The sequence below is a fragment of the Centropristis striata genome, chromosome 10, assembly GCF_030273125.1.
Source record: "Centropristis striata isolate RG_2023a ecotype Rhode Island chromosome 10, C.striata_1.0, whole genome shotgun sequence".
Classification (NCBI taxonomy): domain Eukaryota; kingdom Metazoa; phylum Chordata; class Actinopteri; order Perciformes; family Serranidae; genus Centropristis; species Centropristis striata.
The window spans coordinates 38,394,168-38,410,320 of NC_081526.1; the positions used below are offsets into that span (position 1 = coordinate 38,394,168).

Sequence of the window (16,153 nt, forward strand, 5' to 3'; positions counted from 1 at the left end):
ATGTCTTCCAACAGGCTAAAAGCAGACTCACGTCGTCATGTCACTACTTGACCAATGTTCCAGCAGTGGTGGGAAGTAACTAAGTACATTTACTCAAGTACTGTACTTAAGTACAATTTGAGGTACTTGTACTTTGCTTGAGTATTTCCATTTTATGTAACTTTATACTTCTACTCCACTACATTTTAGAGGCAAATATTGTACTTTTTACTCCACTATATTTAGCTGACAGCTTTAGTTACTTTACAGGTCGAGATTTAACATGACCAAAAAAGACACAAAATGACAAAAAAAAGACACAAAATGACTAAAAAAGACACAAATTGACCAAACAAGACACAATATGACCCAAAAAAGACACAAAATGACCAAAAACAAGACACAAATTGACCAAAAAAGACACAAAATGACTAAAAAAAGACACAAAATGACAAAAAAAGGAAACAAAATGACCAAAAAAGACACAAATTGACCAAAAAAGACACAAAATGACCAAAAAAAAGACACAAATTGACCAAAAAAGACACAAAATGACTAAAAAAAAGACACAAAATGACCAAAAAAGACACAAATTGACCCAAAAAAAGACACAAATTGACAAAAAAAGACACAAAATGACTAAAAAAGACACAAAATGACTAAAAAAAGGAAACAAAATGACCAAAAAAGACACAAATTGACCAAAAAAAGTCACAAAATGACCAAAAAAAACACAAATTGACCAAAAAAAGGTCACAAAATGACCAAACAAGACACAAAATGAGTAAAAACAAGGAAACAAAATGACCAAAAAAAAGACACAAATTGACCAAAAAAGACACAAATTGACCCAAAAAAAGACACAAATTGACAAAAAAAGACACAAAATGACTAAAAAAGACACAAAATGACTAAAAAAAAGACAGAAATTGACCAAAAACAAAGACACAAATTGACAAAAAAAGACACAAAATGACCAAAGAAAAGACAAATTGACCAATTGACTTAGCTAACTTCTTGGCTAAGTAGTTAGCTTAGCACACTACTTAGCTAAATACTTAGCCAAGAAGTTCGCCTAGCAAGCTCCTTAGCTAAATACTTATCCAAGAAGTTAGCTTAGCAAGCTACTTAGCTAAATACTTAGCCAAGAAGTTAGCCTAGCAAGCTACTTAGCCAAGAAGTTAGCTATGTAGTTAGCTTAGCAAGCTACTTCGCTAAAAAATGGACAGTTTTGACCCATGTTGTGCATTAGAGTCGTGACACAAAAAGGGATTTTATTAAAAAAATAATAAAGGAAAACATGAAATTAGGATGTATGATGATCAAAAACAAACTAATTGAGGAAAACCTGGAATACTGAATGATGAAAATAATTTATTGCAAAGATATAGAACATAAAAACTCTGTCGGGTCACTTAAGACCATGGGTCTCAAACTCGCGGCCCGCGGGCCAATTGCGGCCCTCGTCACGATATTTTGTGGCCCCCACCTTGATATGAAAGTTTAATGTGAGTTTTATATGAATGACACTTTACTGTGTTGTGTGTGGAAGGTCCCTTTTATTACTTTTTTTGGGTAATTTTGTCTTAATAGTCTTAATTGTCTTTTTGTCTTAATTGTCTTTAATAATTTTGTTTCTTTTTTGGTAATTGTGTGTCTTTTTTAAATAATTTTGTGACTCTTTTTAGTAATTTATTTTTTTTTCTGTCATTTTGTGTCTTTTTGGTCACTTTGTGTATTTTTTGGGTCATTTTTTGTATTTTTTGGGGTCATTTTGTGTATTTTTTTGGTCATTTTGTGTCTTTTTAACGTAATTTTTTAACGTAATGTAGTGTTTTTTTCAGTCATTTTGTCTTTTTTTGTAATTTTGTGTCTTTTTTTGGTCATTTTGATACTGCCTCCAGCGGCCCCCAGGTAATTTGAGTTTGAGATCCCTGCTTTAGACCCATGTTGTGCATCAAAGGGTTAAGTAAGTTTTGAATGCAGGACTTTTACTTGTAGTGGAGTCATTTCACAGTGTTGTATTAGTACTTTTACTGAAGTAAGAGATCTGAATACTTCTTCCACCACTGTGTTCCACACATCAGGAACATTTTGTGGTGATTTTTGAACGCCAGTCAGAGAAGGAGGAGGAGAATCATGCAGTGTACCCTAGGGTGAGAGGTGGGCGGGATGATAAGGTTAAGAGGGAACAGATGGCAGCGGGAAATAGATTTTTTTTTTTTTTTTTCTAAAGAATGATTGAAAGTCAAGAGAAAGAGTTCCTGTCCTCCTATAGAGCCAGCATGTGTGTGTCACATCAAATCAGACCGTCCCTCCATGTGCAGCACAGTACACACACTCATCATCATTACGCTCACCATCATCACACACACACACACACACACACACACACACACACACACACGGGGCATGCAGAGCAAATACAGCGAGACATGGAACAGTGGACACATGAAAAAGATAAAACACACACAAACACACACACACACAGATGGAAATGTTGTGTGGAGGAACATCATTCTCTCTCTGGGCACACAGAGGAGAGGTGGGGCACACACACACTCTCTCACACACACACACACACACACACACACACATATGAAGAGGCTATTTATAGCAAAGGAAGGCTGCTCTCTAAGGGGAGAATTACAAACAGACACAGAGGCCTGAAGCTGACATCCTGCCCACCAGCTGTGTCAACTTAAACACAGAAACACTGCTGCAGAATACTGGCTCACAGTGGACACACACACACACACACACACACACACACACACACAGGCATGTCACAGTGGATGAAGCCTGTATACACAGAGCTATAATGGGAGATTGCATTGATTATTACAATTGATGAAAAGGATGCATTTTTTTTAAAGGTTCAGTTCACTGAAATTACAATTACATATTTGCTCTATTACCTCTTGTGGTGTCAATAATACTGTAAAATTACTTTATTTATCAAAAATTCTGACATAACTTTCCCAGAGATTTCTGCTTCTCCAAAAGAATGGAATGGAATTCAATTTGAGGTAAAACATTAAAAACTAAACAACAACAAGACATACACTACCGGTCAAAAGTTTTAGAACACACCAACTTTTCCAGAATTTAACTGAAAATGAAGCAGTTTAATGTCTCAGTGTACTCTGAAATTAATGCACATTTGCAACATTTAAAATTCTTGATTGAGCATGATAGTGTTTTGAAAGTAAAAAAAAGATTCAAAATCACATTTTATGTTGGACTAAAGGACTGAAAAAAGACACCAAAAGACACAAAATGACTAAAAAAAGACACAAAATGACCAAAAAAGACACCAAATGACCAAAAAAGACACAAAATGACTTACAAAGACATGAAAAGAATTCAAAAATGGACAAAATAGCCCAAGACTCCATAGAGTTAAGTTGTTAACCCATTTCTTGTTCCCTGAAAAAGGCCTACTTGTATAATTCTGAAATGTACATTATTTTTCAGTTTTGGTTAACCTTACCTTTTTTTATTTACCTCTGGCACCGGTAGTGTATATATGATTTTTCCAGCAAAATCTTTTTTTTTTTTTGGGTTACTTTTATTTTCACTTTTCAGTCTCTTTCAAACTTGGTGCCGACTACTTTGGAACAATGCTCGAGAGCTGCTTGGGCAGAGATTGGTGGAATATTTGTGGCTGAGATGACAAAGAGTCATGTTGCGTGTCGTGTTTCCATCACTGCAGATCAGAGCTGGAGACGATAAATAACTGAGACGACACCAGGAATGAATGCCACATGTAACACCCAGTACAAAGAGAAGCAAGATGTAAGCAGGTTTTAGTGGAAGTCGTTGATTAAGCTAAAATATTCCCTGGTTTCAGCATCTCAAATGTGAATTTTATTTGCTGCTTTTCTTTGTTTGTTGGACAAAACACTCTAAAATGTCTCCTTTGGCTCAGGGAGATGGTAACAGGCATCCTTCACAATTTTATCACATTTTATAGAGAAAACATTGATTAAGAAAACAAACAACACATCAATATTTTCTTTTAAAAAGGCTAAAGATTGAAGCCCCACTTTTTCGTTTCCTATTTGCAAAAAGAAAAGTAGTTCTAGTGAGATCCCTTGATTATCCAGAGGCCATACATTGTTTCTGGATTGAGATATTGAATTTAATTATTTAAATCTCATTGTTTGATACTGTAAGCAACAGATTGTAGGCAGATGAACTGTGCTGAAGCTGTGCAGGAATCTCAGAGGCAAATATCTAAAAATCTGGATAAATAAAACTTAATCTAGAGTATCTGCCTGGGTTAAAAGCAAGAAATAATTTTTTTTTTTGCAATTTAGGTGCAGTGATCCTTGTGTTGTCTTCATGTAAACTTCTGTGCTGTTGTCAGTTTGGAGCAGAAAGAGGACACACTGCAACTCTCTGACACGGCTGTCTACCTCCACTAACTCTCTGCTTCCCTTTCCGTCCACTGTAAAAAAAAAACTGTTGTTTTTACGGTAAAAAACGGCAGCTGTGGTTGCCAGAACTTTACCGTAATAAATATGGTGCAACTTTTAGTCCATATTTTACCGTAAAAAATAAAGTTTTTCCTTCAAAAGAAACACTGTTCTGCCATATAATTGACAAGAAAATACTTTATAAATGCTGCATGAATTAAAGATTCTACCATTAAATATTACAGTATATTTCTGTTAGAGATATGGTGTTTAGTACATTGAACAGTGAGGAAAATTATTTTTACAAAAAATAAATGCAAAAATGATGGCTTGTATATATATTACAGTATATTTTTTGCTACAAACACGGTGCCAGTGTATTTTACAGTGGAGTTATGTATATTAAAAAATGTAAAAAATACTTTTTTGGCTGTTATATACACTACCGGTCAAAAGTTTTAGAACACCCCAATTTTTCCATTTTTTTATTGAAATTCAAGCAGTTCAAGTCAAATGAACAGCTTGAAAGGGTACAAAGGTAAGTGGTGAACTGCCAGAGGTAAATAAAAAAAGGTAAAATATAACGTACATTTCAGAATTATACAAGTAGGCCTTTTTCAGGGAACAAGAAATGGGTTAACAACTTAACTCTATGGAGTCCTGGGCTATTTTGTCCATTTTTGAAGTCATTTTGTGTCTTTTTTTTGTCATTTTGTGTCTTTTTTTTGTCATTTTGTGTCTTTTTTTGGTCATTTTGTGTCTTTTGGTGTCTTTTTTTAGTCATTTTGTGTCGTTTTTTGGGTCATTTTGTGTCTTTTTTAGTCCTTTAGTCCAACATAAAATGTGATTTTGAATCTTTTTTTTACTTTCAAAACACTATCATGCTCAATAAAGAATTTTAAATGTTGCAAATGTGCATTAATTTCAGAGTACACTGAGACATTAAACTGCATCATTTTCAATTAAATTCTGGAAAAGTTGGTGTGTTCTAAAACTTTTGACCAGTAGTGTATATTTACGATGTTTCATTGTTACTGAAACTGAATTAACCCATTTATCATTTTACAATCTTTTACTGTCATGGTTTTGCAATGGTAATGGTAAAATCTACAGACATTTTTTACAGTGTAGGTACGGCCTGAAGAACAAATTCCTACGGTGGATTGAGGTGAAATACCCAAATGCTGACTTCCCTATAAGGACTTAGCAGCTCGCCCGCCACTATAATCAAAGTGGGAGAGTAATCCAGCAGCATGGCAGATGCTCAAACATGTCGGGGTAGCAGAGGATACTGGAGGTAAAAGGGAGCATTCAGGAGGTCGAAGCAGTCTGAACAGAGCTGCAGAGTGTTTTAATGCTTCTTCTCTGCATGTAACACCACTGCTGACACATGCACGCTCCTGTGCACTGCAAAAAAGCCAACTTGTATTTTTTGGCCTAAAACAGTGACTTAAGTTGGTAAAACTTGGAAATATAAATGATTGACATTTAGGGCAATAATGTAAGTTAGCACAACAAAGGAAGCCAGTTGTCTGCTCAAAAACAAGTTGGTGAGTTGTTGTTACTTATATCTTTAAGTTGGGGTTCACAACAAGGGACAATAGTTCTGATAACTCTTATTTCTTTGTTGGGAAATGCGGGAAAGCGGTGAAATTCGGTCAATAGCGAAAGCTAACGGCTAACTGATGCTAGCGGCGCTGCTTGTTACAGTTACAAGAGTAGCCATTAGCGTATCAATGCTAACTCAAAATTGTGGTCACAACATTAGCTGACAAGTTATTACAATGTAAATTATAAGTTAGTGCAACTTACAGTTGAGTTGACAAAAATCTGAATTCAGAGTGAAGCAAACTCAGAAACAAAACTTAAAATATTTAGTTTAATTGTCCTTAAAACTTAAAATTTTATCGAAGTTTGTTGCCTTGAAATTTTGAGTTCACCCAATTTTTTTTTTTTTTGCAGTGTGAACATACACAGGAGAAATGAATGAACACCTCATGACACACAGAGTGGGGAACTGCCCTGTAACTCTGCAGCAGATATATAGCAGCAATATACACTACCGGTCAAAAGTTTTAGAACAACCCAATTTTTCCAGTTTTTTATTGAAATTCAAGCAGTTCAAGTCAAATGAACAGCTTGAAAGGGTCCAAAGGTAAGTGGTGAACTGCCAGAGGCAAATAAAAAAAGGTAAGCTTAACCAAAACTGAAAAATAATGTACATTTCAGAATTATACAAGTAGGCCTTTTTCAGGGAACAAGAAATGGGTTAACAACTTAACTCTATGGAGTCTTGGGCTATTTTGTCCATTTTTGAATTCTTTTCATGTCTTTGTAAGTCATTTTGTGTCTTTTTTTAGTCATTTTGTGTCTTTTTTTAGTCCTTTACTCCAACATAAAATGTGATTTTGAATCTTTTTTTTACTTTCAAAACACTATCATGCTCAATAAAGAATTTTAAATGTTGCAAATGTGCATTCATTTCAGAGTACACTGAGACATTAAACTGCATCATTTTCAATTAAATTCTGGAAAAGTTGGTGTGTTCTAAACCTTTTGACCAGTAGTGTACTTCTAGCTTCAGGAAAACAGTTACCACCCACAGTGGGCAGTAGTTGCTTTGTGTTCTTCATCAAACTGACAGAAATTCCTCCAAACCATGACTGCATCTGATTTGTCTCGGAGTCTGAAGAGAAAGTTTCAGGGTACAAAAAGTTACAAAGTAGAACTTTAATGGTGTCTGGCCACCCGGAGCAGCACGAGTCACTTTGCTCTAGTTGGATGTTCTATTTTATTTTTTGTCCCTCCTTGGCCTCCATAGTTCCTTTCCTTGTCTTCATCTCCTTCCTGTTGCCAAGTAGGCCAGAAGTGATCTATAAATAGTCTCTCAGCTTGCCTCTGTGCACGGTTCCTCTCTTCTGCTAAATTGTGAGACACAGAGCGAGTCCTGTGCCAGAGAGAAATGAGTAACCTGAGCACCATGTACCTTACACCCACACACACACTGCCTGGCCACTGACAGGGTGACACACACACACACACACACACACACACAGGCTTATACAATGGACAAAGGCAGTTTAAATGAGTCCAGCAGCTGTGGTTGGTGGATAAGAGCGGAGCAGGAGTTCCCTGGAAGGAGAGCGGAGCAGACGACGTCCTGTCTCTGACGATAACCAGACAAACAGCTAGTTCACGCTGGACCTCCCATATACCCCTATGAACATTAGCTAAGGCTAACTCAAGTAGCCAATGGACTTCCTAATATGAGCGGTATCTCTCTCTGACTTTATAGCCCCGGAGCACTGCGCCCTAAACCAATTACCCGTCCCTTCTGGGCCTTCTGCTGAGGTTTCTATCTAATTAATCAGATAAAAATGCTTGACTTTCCACCTCCCCTCTCTGGTTACCGTAATTATCCTGTAAGTGTTAATGCAAAGGTTAAAGATTCTTAAAATGGTAAGCCTCGGAGAGCTACAGAGCTGCTATTTCAGTCCTGAGTACTGGGATTGGGAGTTGTAGTGATTCAAATTGAAATCCTGAATCAAAAATCATTCAGTGAAATATGATCATGAATAGGGCTGCATTATTATAGATTAATCTGTTGAAAATTTTCTTGATAAATTGTACAATAATGTTGTCAAAAACACCAGAAAATAGTCGAAATTGTCAGTCCCATTGTCCTGAAGCCCAAGGTGCTATCTTTATTAAATGTTGTATTTAGTCAAAAACACAAATATATTTCAATGATATAAACAGACTCAAAACGATTAATTAATTGTGTAATAAAAGTGTTTTCATCCACTAATTTGATACAGCTCTTATTTACAAGCTCTTATTACTTATATACAACTATTCTTCTGAATGAGTGTGAAAACTTTATTCTCGAAACAGTTTAAACGGGAACTTACTCATCTTCTGTCTGTCAAACGCTTCCTCACTACTAAATCCATCCTCTGTTTACGGATGTTTAAGTATTACTCAATCTGTGTGGTTTAAGGTGGGGTTATGTTCCTATTTCTCGGGCAGAAACAGAGACTAGCTGGAGCCGTTTGGTCAGAGTGAGACTCCAACAAGCCACTGTATGGATCACACAAAATACAATAATACGAGTCTAATATGTGTCCAATATCTTTCTTAAACATGAACTAATATGCTAATATTCATCGTCTTAACCTCCTGAGACCCAAGCTTTTGTTTGGTATGTATTGTTAGTTTCTCCTAGATATTTGATATGTTGGATTTGTAGGACATGATAAGTACAAAAACTAAACAATGTCTTTGAACAGGAAGTAGTAATTAGCTTTCAATCCAATACCAAGTAACACCAGGGTCAGAATGATTGATTTCAATACCAAAATTGGTACTTTTTTCAATGTTAACAGCACTTAATGGATTATGGTGCAAAAAGGAAATGCATTATTAATGGACTGCTTCTAAATATCCTTTAATTGCCATGACCTAATTTATCAAAGAGTTTTTATGTTCCCAGGATGTGGTCTATAACGTAAATCAAATTGATCCTCAAAACAAGACTTTGTGTCTGTAGTATCGATACTTTTGGGGTCAATCCGTTTTGAAAAAAACAAATCGGTTAATTTTACTGTATAACACAATTAATTCACCAGTGTATAAAACTTTTATTTCCTTACATTTACTCCCTCTCTTTGGAAGAACGATAGTAAAAGTCTATTCGTTCTCAAATGAGTACTTCCTGATTAGCAGAGTCGTAGCTTGTTGCTATTGCTAAAAATAGTCAAACTTGCACAGAATATCAAGCTACAAACATTATTAAGCACAAATAAACAAGTTTTAACCATAAAATCTGATCAGATTTTGTACCTGGTCCACTTCTGTCTAGGGATAAGCCAACCTGGTCTCACAGAAATCTGTGAATAGCCACGGAATCGCTCAAATTTCCGTGAAACTGACACGGATTTCGCTACAATGCAAGTTAATGACAGTCATATCCCGTGGCTATTCCATGGATATTTGTTCCTATTGGTTTGTTCCAAGTCATGTGACTTTCAAGGTCCCAGCGGTCAGAACAAAAAACATGGCGGACAGTTCTCTCATTTTTAGTGAAAAATCAATATTTTGACTTAGTTTCTGCATAAAAATGGATTTTGATCACATTTCTAGCGAGAAATACATGTTTTATTTTCTAAATATTCACTCAGTGAATGTACATAATCACTTTGTATGTTGGAATAGCCACGGGATATGACTGGCATTAACTTGCATTGTAGCGAAATCCGTGTCAGTTTCACGGAAATTTGAGCGAATTCGTGGCTATTCCACGGATTTTGAGTTAAGCGAAATCCGTGGCTATTTCACAGATTTCTGTGAGACCATGTTGGATAAGCTGTTGATTGACTTTAGCAAGGTGCTGCCATCTTGTTTTTACACTAATTGATGTATTGTGCTTTTTCTAGAGTGTGTACTACTGAGGACAACATGTTATAGTTAAGCAGAATTAAGTATAAGGTCCATAAAACCTAAAATGAAATGTCCAGATATGAGGACGCAGGGTCACAGGGGGTTATCCAATCCAATCCAATCCACTTTATTTATATAGCACAATTTTAGCAAACACAAGGTTTCCAAAGTGCTGCACAAACAATAAATACATAACACAATACAAAGAGATGTAGTAAACAATAGAACAGTAAGATGCAATAAGATAAAATAAATTAAAAATGGGATAAAAATAAATAAAATAAAATGTAAAATGTACTGCCCGCACAAAATAAAATATGCATGAATACAATAAAAAACAAAAAATCATAAAATCATAAAATCAACATAAAATCAACACTCTACGAGGTTAATACAGAACCAGAGTCTTGCAGGAGCATTTACTTGTATGTCCACCATTGCATCTACTTCACGTAGACACACTTGCAGCAGAAAAAGGAAGACACGTCAGCTTCCCAGAAGAAAACCGATCCCTGTCTGGCAATTTCAACTCATGACTGATAAGACTAAACTGCTGTGAATGTAATTGGCCGCTTCATAAAGACAACTGCTTACTTATCTATCCTTAGCTTTAGTGGATGATGAGTCTCAGGAATCATTCCATGCAGTTAGACTCTGTTGTACCTCCATTACAGACTCATCTGTCATCCCTGAGTGGGACTGGAGTGCCTGCAGAGCCGGAACAATCAAGTCTTTTAGAGACCAGAGCTGAAACTCTCAATTTACTCTCCGTTTCTCCCTGGGTAACGCTCTCCTGAAGCTGTCTCTGCATATTGTCCTCTCTGCTGGGTGTAATTGTATCTCTGCACCCTTCCTCCTCCAACTCCCACCACATGCTAAAATTTCACCATGGTGATGGGAAAATTACAATCCAGTAGTTGGGAAGGGGTAGTTCCCCTGTCTGTGATCTCCTTTGTGCCACTGGACCACATATACGGTTATAGTTATACGTGTCAAGTGGGTACGGGGGATTGTTGTTGAGGCCAGCAATTTATAGACAATTACCTCAATTAGATTCAGATACAGCTTCTGACAGAAAAGGACACAGCTTTATCTTTCTCCAGTGCCACATTGGATTATGGTGTATACATGTACGGTTATTATCTCTGCAAACAGGAGAGTTAGAGCATTACAACTCATTTAGAAGTAGAGATCCCCTCATCATCATTAACCCTATATCAGGGGAAGAACCGTATTTGGTAACTTCAGCGGATATCCAAAATAAAAATAAAAATATCTTGAGAAAAAAGTTGCAAATTTACTAGATTAAAGTGGCAGATCTACAAGAAAAAAAGTCCCAGATTTAAGATATTTACAGTAGCAAATCTGCGTGGAAAAAAGTCACAGATTTATTAGAAAGAAGTGGGGAAAAAAGCAACTTTTCTCGCAGATTCACCACTTTAAATCTGCGACTTTTTTCGCATAGATTTGCTACTTTAAATCTCATAAATCTGCGACTTTTTTCGCATAGATTTGCCACTTTAAATCTCATAAATCTGCGACTTTTTTTGCATAGATTTGCCACTTTAAATCTCATAAATCTGCAACTTTTTTCACGCAGATTCACCACTTTAAATCTCTTAAATCTGCGACTTTTTTGCACAGATTTGCTACTTTAAATCTCTTAAATCTGCGACTTTTTTTCTTGTAGATTTGCCACTTTAATCTAGTAAATTTGCAACTTTTTTCTCGACCCCATTTTGATATCCACTGAAGTTACCAAATATAGTTCTTCGCCTGATAAAGGGTTAAGGCATAGTCCTTGGGCTCTTTCCTGCATTTCTTTCCCTCTGTAGCTCTACCACTGAATAAAGATGAAGAAGAAGAGATCTCATCATCTACGGAATTGTGTTCCTCACAACCCACAATCATGCAACCAAACTTTGAACTGATCAGCGATTGTCTGAAGATGACTCTTGATCTGATATTCCAATATCAGGTATCAGATACCTTCCTCTTTGATGCACCGGTCATTGTTTACAGTCTAATTAGTTACTAGAGATGCAAGAATGGAGTTGAAGTCGAGAGACGACGTCTACCATCAGATTGTTTCACAAGAAGCCAGTCTATGAATATATTTCAGCCAATGCGCCTCTTCCAGTGCGTTCTACCTGCTTAAACATGATTGGTTAATACTACTCAGTTGGGCAAAACCTCAAAATTAGCTTTCAATCCAATACCAAGTAACACCAGGGTCAGAAACATTGATTTCAATACCAAAATTGGTACTTTTTTCCATGTTAACAGCACTTAATGGATGATGGTGCAAAAAGGAAATGCAATATTAATGGACTGCTTCTAAATATCCTTTAATTGCCATGACCTAATTTATCAAAGAGTTTTTATGTTCCCAGGATGTGGTCTATAACGTAAATGAAATTAATCCTCAAAACAAGACTTTGTGTCTGTAGTATCGATACTTTTGGGGTCAATCCGTCCAACCCTGCCTTCCACACCAACTTCTTGTCCTGTTGCCTTTAGATTCCGGATTCATACGCATTTATCAAATCAAATAAATAAAATCCAAATTACTTTATTTAAATTCAGTTAGTCTGTTAGCTCTTGAAGAATTAGACAGCCTGATGGCTGTAGAAGCAAAAGATCTTTTGAACCTGCAGAAATCTATAATCATTTCTTTAATCTTTGAGGTGTTCAGGAGAAGATAGTTCTTGTGACTCTTCTATATCAGATCCCTATATTCAGATTCCTGTCCATTCCTGATACATGCCTCAATAGCAGTGTCATTCGAGTATTTATAGAGATGGATCATCATGTGTTTCCCTACGCTTTCCCAATAGGAAATCCAAGTCATCAGAGTGGGCAGAAACCACACTCCACTCTTTGAGGAAGGCTTTGGGTACATGTTTCTCCACCATATGCTTACAAATTTATCTTCAATGTGGAATTCTGAGCAATAAATGGGCAAAAATCAGCATGTGGATATTGTGTTTTTTACCTAAAGCTGCAATTCTGGGGATGTCTCTTTTGCAGAAGAGAATTTATACAAAGATTAGTCTTCATGCCAAAAAAAATCCACCAACTGAGTCAACCCAACGCTGATCCCAAGAGTATTTATACAAAAAAGTCCGCCTTGCTTCCCATCAATGTAAGTCACAGTGTGTCCCTTCTTCCAATGCATGGGAAACATGGACTGTAGATGAATTTTATCTTTATCCAAACCCCACCCAACTCTATCTGATCTGGAGTATTCCATGTCAGACTTGCAAAGTTTTCCCAGTCTCCTGCAGCAGCAGTAGCAGTAGCAGAAGACTTGGGTATGCCATTAGCTCTGCTTTCAATCACACAGCTACAGTATTAGTCACAAGTTTATAAGCCCTCCTCGGCTGCAACAGCACACCCTGAAAAGACAGCGAGGGGGCTGAGATTGGAGATGACAGGAGAGAAGAAGCTATGAAAAGACTGTTGTTCAACCTCATATGTTTGAGGAATAGGGAATCAGATTCTCATGCATGTATTGTGTGTTTTTTCTTATAGAAATTAACTTGTTTGATGGCTAAAATGCACTTACATCAATGAGTGTATTGCATTCACAACATGAGAGAGAGATGAAGAAATTATATTGTTTGCTGCCCATATGATGGAATATCATATTCCCTTTATGTGCGGTCAAATCCCATTACTTTCTGACAGAACATCAGGCAGGGATAAATGATACCCAATATCTCTTCTCTGCTTCAGCTAGCAGTTCAACAACAACAACAACAACAACAACAATCTACAGCTGCCAATAGATTGATTTGCCATGATGGGTTTATAAATGGCTATCAAAATGAAAGGTTAGCTACAAATAGCTGTAATGATTCAGCTGCATAGTGTTCTGTACCAGCTGGAAACGGAGACAGAGAACACCAGAGTTACAGTCCACTTCTGTCCGGACTTTTCACATGCCATGCACGACTATTTCTGCCCAAAAGCAAAAGATTATTCTATGGTAAAAGCTTTTCTAAAGCTGTGATAAATTAGTTGTTAAACTGGACATTGCTGCACACTATCTGTCTTCTCCTTCTTGCTCCTTGTCTGCTTTTATTAAAGAAATCTTGAAATTATCTCGACGCTATAAAACGGAAACGCAGAGAGCACCAGTGGTGGAAAGTAACTAAGTACATTTACTCAAGTGCTGTACTTAAGTGCAATTTTGAAGTACTTTTACATTACTTGAATATTTCTATTTTATGTGACTTTATACTTCTACTTCACTACATTTTTAGGCAAATACTGTACTTTTTACTCCACTACATTTAGCTGACAGCTTTAGTTACTTTTCAGGTCGAGATTTAACATAAAAACTTTAAAGTCATTAGACATCTTTTTAAAGTTAATCCTCACAACAGTATATTAAGTCGTTAAAATCAGCCCCATCTTTAAAAAATGAAAGCACGACTTGCATAAATGCATCAATACAAATAAGCTAATAATATATTAGATAATACATAACAATGAGTGGGGCCGTTCTGCATAACGAGTACTTTTACTTAAATACATTTTGATGCTGATACTTTTGTACTTTTACTTCAGTATGTTTTGAATGCAGGATTTTTACTTGTAGTGGAGTAATTTCACAGTGTGGTATTAGTACTTTTACTTAACCCATTGAGGCCTGAAAAACCGCTAGGCGATTTTAAAATAAGCCTCTAATTTTCTGGATATTCTGGAAAAATTCTGGGAAAAAAAGTGTCAACTCTTCTACTAAATAATAGATTTTTCAGCCTCTGTAGCAGATAGAAATTAAATTCAGTCTCTCAAGTATTTGAGAGCTTAATACAAATACTACAAAACGACGTAAACGCTTTCCAGGCTTCAATGGGTTAAGTAAAGGATCTGAATACTTCTCCCACCACTGGAGAGGACATAACGGAGAAGATAATTGATTAGGCCTTATACAGTGGGATGCTTGCCCCTCCAACCAAACCAGCTGTCTGGAAGGCAGCATCGCCACGGAGTCGGCCAATAAGGGACGAAAGATGTGGTTGTCTGTGGCAACTAAAGAACCACAGAGATAGTGGACGGAGAGGGATGGACAGAGACAATGTGATGGCCAAACGTACACATGCATGTGCACACACACACACACACACACACACACACACACACACACACAGTCCATAGCTGAGCAAACAACCCAGTGGAACAACACTCAGTGAGTCAGTGCCTGCATGATCCATTAGTAACTCTCAGCACACACACACACACACACACACACACACACACACACACACAGAAAAACCCACTGACCCACACGACAACAACTCTGAGACCTTTGTTAGCACAATGTCAACGTGCTAAACACACTGATACAATTACAGCAGAAAGGCTTTTTACTGTTGTGATAGCAGCATGGAGTAATTGTAGAGTGACATGTAGCCGGCTGTATACAGTCTGACAGGACGGATTAAGTCCATCTGGGCTCTCTGCCAGCCGGTGCAATTAGCATCCCTCCACTATACGTACATTACTGCAGTCAGCGAACACACCGTGACTCATATCAAACCCACTTTCATCTCTCTCTTTAAGGCTGCTGCCAAAACTCCAGAGGCGACAGGTGAGTAAAGAAACAACACGTGCATGGAAAAATCAACTTACAATAAAAACAGTCAACAAACATCAGCTGATGAGGGACAGCCTTTGTTTACACTTGTGTCACCCTTTAGACCAGCTCCTGGTAGAGAACAGCGTAATAATGCTCTAACTGTCAAATCAGCTATCATTTCCTTCTATTTATCAAGTTAAAGTAGCAATAATTTGGTGTTTTTAGCTTTTCAAATGTGAGGATATGCTTGTTTTTCTGCTCCACATCTATAAACTAAACATCTTTGAGTTTTCTCATATTGGTCAGACACATTATTCATATCAGACTCTGGTATTTTTTGCTAATTTGAAGACAAAATGTCATTTTCTTTTGATTTATTGAAGTCAACAAACATCAGCTGATGAGGGACAGCCTTTGTTTACACTTGTATCACCCTTTAGACCAGCTCCTGGTAGAGTACAGCATAATAATGCTCTAACTGTCAAATCAGCTATCATTTCCTTCTATTTATCAAGTTAAAGTAGCAATAATTAGGTGGTTTTAGCTTTTCAAATGTCAGGATATGCTTGTTTTTCTGCTCCACATCTATAAACTAAACATCTTTGATGGTCAGACACATTATTCATATCAGACTCCAGTATTTTTTGCTAATTTAAAGACAAAATTTCATTTTGTTTTGATTTATTGAAGAGGAATGTCAGTTGCAGCCATGCAGCATCTCCTCTAG

At 36.8% G+C, this 16,153-nt stretch overlaps 1 protein-coding gene across 2 annotated transcripts in view; it reads right to left on the reverse strand.

The window, feature by feature from the left end:
• Window positions 1-16,153, reverse strand: part of dgkh (diacylglycerol kinase, eta) — a 95,071-nt gene that overhangs the window by 76,487 nt on the left and 2,431 nt on the right. The gene's annotated exons all lie outside the window — the stretch shown is intronic.